Source organism: Rhinopithecus bieti, unplaced genomic scaffold (assembly GCF_001698545.2).
Source record: "Rhinopithecus bieti isolate Rb0 unplaced genomic scaffold, ASM169854v2 scaffold_76, whole genome shotgun sequence".
Classification (NCBI taxonomy): Eukaryota; Metazoa; Chordata; class Mammalia; order Primates; family Cercopithecidae; genus Rhinopithecus; species Rhinopithecus bieti.
In genome coordinates, this window is record NW_016803343.1 from 1851713 (window position 1) to 1858574 (window position 6862).

Here is a 6862-nt window from a genome sequence, read left to right on the forward strand (position 1 = left end):
TTCAAAGCTATGTGCGTGTATGCAAATACTTATTAAAAAAAGGAACTTTCAGATTGCTTGAATCTTTTATAATAGAATATATTTATAAGTTACTTATAAATTAAATAGACATCTGAAAGTGGCAGTTACATTTAGGTTCAGATTGGATCATTTTATGTTTAGCATGTAGCTGGGTACAAAATTAGTCTCTTTGTTCTATTTCTTTTGGTTTCTTGTCAGTTTTTAAGGCAGCTATTAATATATTTCAGTTACTGCCTGAAACATACCGGCATTCCATCTAATTTCCTACAACTCTCAGAGAAAACTCATTTAGGAAGGTTCAAGGAGAAAAGTCCAGGAACTCTGCCGTTTGCTGGTTTTGGGATAAGATTCTCAAGACTTTAAAAAATAATTCTTTATTATAGTTTTTATTCATAATCATAATCAATTTAACAATTTTCTCAATATTCTTCTTATATAACAAGGCTTTTCTCTGAGGCTCTGAATGAATGAAGTTTAAACTTTCTAAATTAGGACTACTGAAATTTTCTTTCTTTTTTTTTTTTTGAGACAGAGTTTCGCTCTCATTGCCCAGGCTGGAGTGCAATGGCACCATCTTGGCTCACCGCAAACTCAGCCTTCCGGGTTCAAGCAATTCTCCTGTTCTCCTGGCTCAGCCTCCCGAGTAGCTGGGATTATAGGCATGCACCACGACGTCCGACTAATTTTGTATTTTTAGTGGAGACGGGGTTTCTCCATGTTGGTCAGGCTGGTCTCGAGCTCCCGACCTCAGCTGATCTGCCCACCTTGGCCTCCTCAAGTTCTGGGATTACAGGCGTGAGCCACCACGCCTGGACAGGACTACTGAAATTTTCTAAAGCGATATAAAACACACAAACAAATAGCAACTCCCCTCCCACTAAATTAAACAGGACACCAGGAAGATAAAAAATTTATGCATGTTGCTCTATCAGTGAAAATGCCTTTGGCTGCAGATAACCTAAAATAATGACTCGATTCACTTAATGAGGAAAACATATACCTTCACTTAGCAAGAGATTTTTCTAAGATTGCTTGGGAAGACAATGGGTCCCCAACAGAGCTTCTGAGAAGTGGGCTCTTGTTTCCAGCTAAGGGTGAATCAGGAACTATAAGAACAGAAGGTTTGGCCCATGTCATAGGAGTTGTAGTTGGAAGAGTCCTGCAGGATAGTGTCCAAAGAATCCATGAAACCATCTTTAAGTATGACTCAGCTTTAAACATCTGCCAAAACCAGAGAGTGCAAAGCTGTCTTAAAATAGTACCAGTCAAGGAAGAACTTTCTGCTTCCCTTTCTTCTCCTTCCTCGTTTTCCAACTAAGAGGGGTCAGCTACAGCAGCTGAGAATGTGAGAAGAGGTGAACAAACAAAACGAAGATTACCACATTCGCTTTTGCAAAGACAGATGGCCTGCCACAATTATACACTAATTGGGTAAACGAGTGAGTGGAGGGAATCCTATTTTTAATGAAGGTTGCGGCTGGGTGCGGTGGCTCATGCCTGTAATCCCAGCATTTCAGGAGGCTGAGGCTGGTGGATCTCCTGAGGTCAAGAGTTCAAGACCAGCCTGGCCAACATGGTGAAACCTCGTCTCTACTAAAAACACAAAATTAGCTGGGTGTGGTGGTGCATGCCTGTTATCCCAGCTACGTGGGAGGCTGAGGCAGGAGAATTGCTTGAACCCCGGAGGCGGAGGTTGCAGTGAGCCGAGATTGCGCCATTGCACTCCAGCCTGGGCAACAAGAGCATAAACTCTGTCTCAAAAAAAAAAAAAAAAAAAAGAAGGTTGAAGTATTGATTAACATATAATGGCCTGGGCATTGGAGTTTCATCTTCTAGTCTGTGTAATGTGGTTTAAAGTGGTGATTCAACTTTGTATTGCCTAAGCATGAATAGGAAAGTTAATCCTCCAAGGATCCAGCAACAAATTCCTTGATTGAATATAATTTTCTGAGGCATAGTGGGAAATAATAATTTCATGAGATGTATTGATTAGAAATGTTCCATTTCTTTTGTCTTTAACTGCTCCCTCTATATTGGCTACTCTGCACAAGCATTTAAACATGTTCAAGTCACCTCCATTATAAAGAAAACACCTCATCTCCACACTCTAGCTATATTGATCTCTTGCTCTCTTCTTCCTTTTAAAGTCAAACTTCCAGAAAACATTAGGTGGGTGGCACGGATGTCTGTCCCAGGACCCTGAATTCCTGATTTCAGCAGTGGATACATGATTCTGACTCCACAAATCATAATGAGCTATCTCTATGGGAACAGTGATTGGGCTAAGGAGTAGGTCTGTGACATAAACAGTTTCAGTCAGAGTAGGTACTTCCTTGAGATTGCTACTCAGACGTTGAGAAGCCTGGAGCTCCTGGGAAACCTAGTTTTTGCCTCCACTACCTTACTGATCATGCATTTGCAAGATTAAGTATTTCCAATATTTATTATTATAAACCACATATTACATCTTTATGCTACTATCACTGTAGTATATATTACTAGACCTGGAATAGCTAGACTAAGCTATATGCATATTTTTAAAAAAATTACTTAGATATAATTCATATATCATACAGTTAAAGTACACAATTTAATAGTTGTTAGTATATTTATAGTTGTGCAACTATCACTGATACAGAATGGCTGGGCTCCCAGCTAAACCCCACCCTTAAGCCTGGAATTGCGGCCTTGAAAACAGCTGACCCTGTTTTCCTGCGCTGACCCTGTTTTCTTGCGCAAATGTTGCTTTTTTGGCCTGCCACGCCCCTATCCTGTGGCCATAAAAAAGACTTCAGCCGGCAGATCAACACAAGCGGCTGAGCGGTGAGCAGAGAAGCAGCAACGCAGTGTTGAAGACGAGAGGTAGACGCAGCTAACTTCAGACGGTGCGGCTTCTGGGAAAGATGATCCTCTCTCACCATCTACTTTCCAGTTTCCATCCCACCAGGAGCCACCACTCAATCAAATCCTCCGCATACACTACTCTTCAATCCGTTCATGTGACCTAATTCTTCCTGGACGTCGGACAGTCACCCAGGTGCCGAGAGGGCAGGGCTTGGACGCTGCTGTGAAGCCCGCACAGAGCCTATTCCCGCCAGAGAGGAGTGACTGGCCAGTTCCAGCATTCGCTAGCTCCGGTTCCCGCACTCGCACGCTCTGCCGCCAGGAGTGGCCGGAGGCCGGCTGAGTGAAATGAGCTGCTGCAGTTCCCGCCCATGAAGGGGGTTCAGGTGAAGGGAACAGTCCTGTCTCATATGGGGGCCTGTCCAGGATATGAAGAAGAGTGAGTTAAAATGAGGAACTGTGGAATTTGTGTCTTTTCCAAGACCCTGCCACCTCTCTCTTTCCTTTAGGTAAAAGGAATGTTGGCTGTTTCCCTTCACCGAGGTCTAGCCGGTCTGAACCAGAGGAGGGATACAGTGATTAAAGAAACCCATTTCAACAGAGCAAGAGACCCTTCCCCCAGATCCCCCCAACTTAGGTAATTCAAGCTTTTTTTCTTTTCTAAGCGAGAGGATTCTTTTCCTACCTCAACTTTGTTTATGACAGGGAGGCAACAGAGGAGCAACCCCTCCTGGCTGATAATTTGGCAAAGTCCCTCTGGGACTTAAATCTAAATGAATCCATGCAGCCTCCGAAATACCATTTTTTTGTGTGTGTGTGGTGGGGGGAGATCTAAAACTTGTTTCCAAACTTGAGGTTGAGGCCTTGAAAGGAAAACCAGATCTGAGGGAACCAAAGCCACGTAACAGGCCCGTTGTAAATAAATGGGCAGGACCGATTCCTGCCAATTAACCCCCTGCTTCATGGAAGGAGGCCATACTACACGGCATAAATGAGACCAAGGGAGCTCAAAGGTTGTCGACAGTAGGGGAGGTAGAGGCACAGATGAGTGTGGGTAATTCCTATTTTCTAGGCCCTCCCTGCTTCTGGGTGCAAGCCTCATTGGCATCCATGGGTGGCACCTGCCAAGGTTACCGAGATTCAGACAAAAAGAAGAGAAAGGGGGAATGCCTGCTTTCTTTCTCCCTCACACCCCGAGATTTCACTGAAAGAAGAAAGGGAACGAGAGACACCAAATTCCCTGTCTTTCAGAATGGGCAACCAACAAACTTGACCACCTCTAGTTTAAACTTAGACATGCACCCTGGGACCAGATAGTATTTTAGGGGACCTCCTGAAAGTGGCACCTTGGTCATTTAGACACAAGAAAGGAAGAAGCTTTAATGACCACCATGCAAGCCCACAGACCCCAGAATTCCTAGGGTTCACCTGTTAACTGCCACAGACGTGACAAGAGCAGTTATCTCTCAAAGTTTAACTGCTCCCATACAAGGTTTAATTTCTTTCACCAGGGTGAGAGCTTGGGGTACAATGTTACTAGCATATTTCACTTTTTATTTCTGTAATATTTCACACTAGATTCTTTCCTTGTATAATACGTTTGATCCATACATATTTGGCCATGTAAAGCTTGTTTTTTCTCTCACCTAGAGGCCATCAAAGCTCCAAACAGGCAGGCAGCCAGAGCCTCGGACTATGGCTCCCTTTCCTTGGGGATCCTTGGGTGGACTTATGGGAGGAACGGAAAGACTGGTCGTTGTCCATATTCTAATGGCAGTTAGACGTGCCTCTTCAGAGGGGTGAAATGATACAGAACGGCTTGGCTCCTGGCTAAACCACACCCTTAAGCCTGGAACCACAGCCCTGTGTGAAAACAGCTGACCCCATTTTTGTACTCAAATGTTGCTTTTTGGCCTGCCATGCCCCTATCCTGTGCCCATATACAAAAGACTTCAGCTGGCAGAGCAACACAAACGGCTGAGCGCCGGGTATATGCGCAGCAAGCGGAGAAGCAGCAACTGAGTGTCAGAGACTACAAATAGGCAACTAACTTCAGATGGTGTGGCTTAAGGCAAAAATCACTTTCTTTCCACACCATCCCCTTTCCAACTCCCATCCTGCTGAGAGCCTTTACCCAATAAAAACTTCCACATACACTACCCTTCAATCCGGTTGGGTGACCTAATTCTTCCGGACGCCAAAAAGAGCTCGGGTGCCGAGAAGACAGGGGCTTGGACGCTGCTGTAGGGCCCGCACAAAGCCTGCTCCCGCCAGGGAGGAGTGACTGGCCAGTTTCAGCGTTCATTCCCTCCAGTTCCCACACTCGCTTGCTCGCGCACACTCTCGCAAGGAGTGGCTAGTGGCGGGCTAAGTGAAACGAGCCACTTCCATTCCTACCCACGAAGTGGGTCAAGGGAGCTATCGTGTCTCATTTCTATAATCAAGTTTAGAATATTTTTATCACCCCAAAATAATATTCTATGCTCATTAGCAGTCACTCCCCATAGCAGTCACTCGCCATTCCAACCCCAGTCCTTGGCAACCACTAATTTGCTTTGTCCCTATAGATTTATCTATTCCGGACATTTCATATAAACGAAATCATATAATGTGTTTTTTTGGGGTGGTTTCTTTCACTTAGCATAATGCTTTCAAGGTTGATCTATGTTGAAGTGTGTATGAGAATTTCATCCTTATTGCTAAATAATGTTCTACTGACTGGATATACCACAATTTATTAATCCATTCATCTGTTGATGGACATTTGAATTGTTTCCTTTTTTCTGGCAGTTGTGAATAACGTTGCTCTGAACATTTGTGTACAAGTGTTTGTGTAGATTAATGTTTTCATTTGGCCTGAGTATATACCTAGGATTAGAATAACTGGATCATATAGTAACTCTATGTTTAACCTATTGAGGAAATGCCAGACTATTTTCCAAAGCTGTACCATTTTACATTCCCACCAGCAATGTACAAAAGTCCAAATTCCTCCACATCCTCACCAACACTTGTTGTTGTCTGTCTTTATATGTATATGTATGTATATATACACACATACATATATACATACATATATAGTACAATCCTAGTAGTTTTGAAATATCTCATTATGGTTTTGATTTTCATTTCTCTAATGGCTAATGATGTTGAGCACCTTTTCATGTGCTTCTTGGCCATTTATACTTCATGGAAATGTCTATTCGGACAATTTGCCCACTTTTAATTTGTTATTTATCTTTTTATCATTGAGTTGTAACAGATCCTTATACATTCTGGACACTAGACCCTTACCTGACATATGATTTGCAAGTATTTTCTTCAATTCTGTGGGCTGTCTATTCATTTTCTTGGAAGTATCATTTGATGAACACAAGTTTTTTATTTTGATGGTATGATTTGTTTAATTTCTCTTTGGTTGCTTATGCTTTTGGTGATGCATCTAAAAAACCATCATTTGAACCAAGGTAAAATATTTACTCATTTTCTTCTAACTTTTTTAATAGCTTTAGCTTTTATATTTATGCATATATCTTGTGTTATTTTTTGTATATGGTGTGAAAAAGGGTCTAACTTCCTACATTCTTTTACATGTAGCTATATAGTTGTCTCAGCACCATTTGTGAATATTCTGTCCTTTTACTCATTGAATTGTCTTGGCAACTTCATTAAAACTCAACTGACTGGGCCAGGTGTGGTGGCTCACACCTGTAATCCCAGCACTTTGAGGGGGCGAGGCAGGAGAATAGCTTGAGCCCAGGAGTTTGAGACCAGCCTGGGCAACATAGGGAGACTCTGTCTCTGCAAAAAAATAAAAAACAGCAGCAAAATAGCCAGGCATGGTGTTGTGTGCTTGTGATACCACCTGTGGTACTTGGGAGGCTGAGGTGGGAGAATTGCTTAAGCCTGGGAGGTCGAAGCTGCAGCCATGATTGTGCCACTGCACTCCAGGCTGGGCAACAGAGTGAGACCCTGTCTTTTTTTTTTTTTTTTTTTT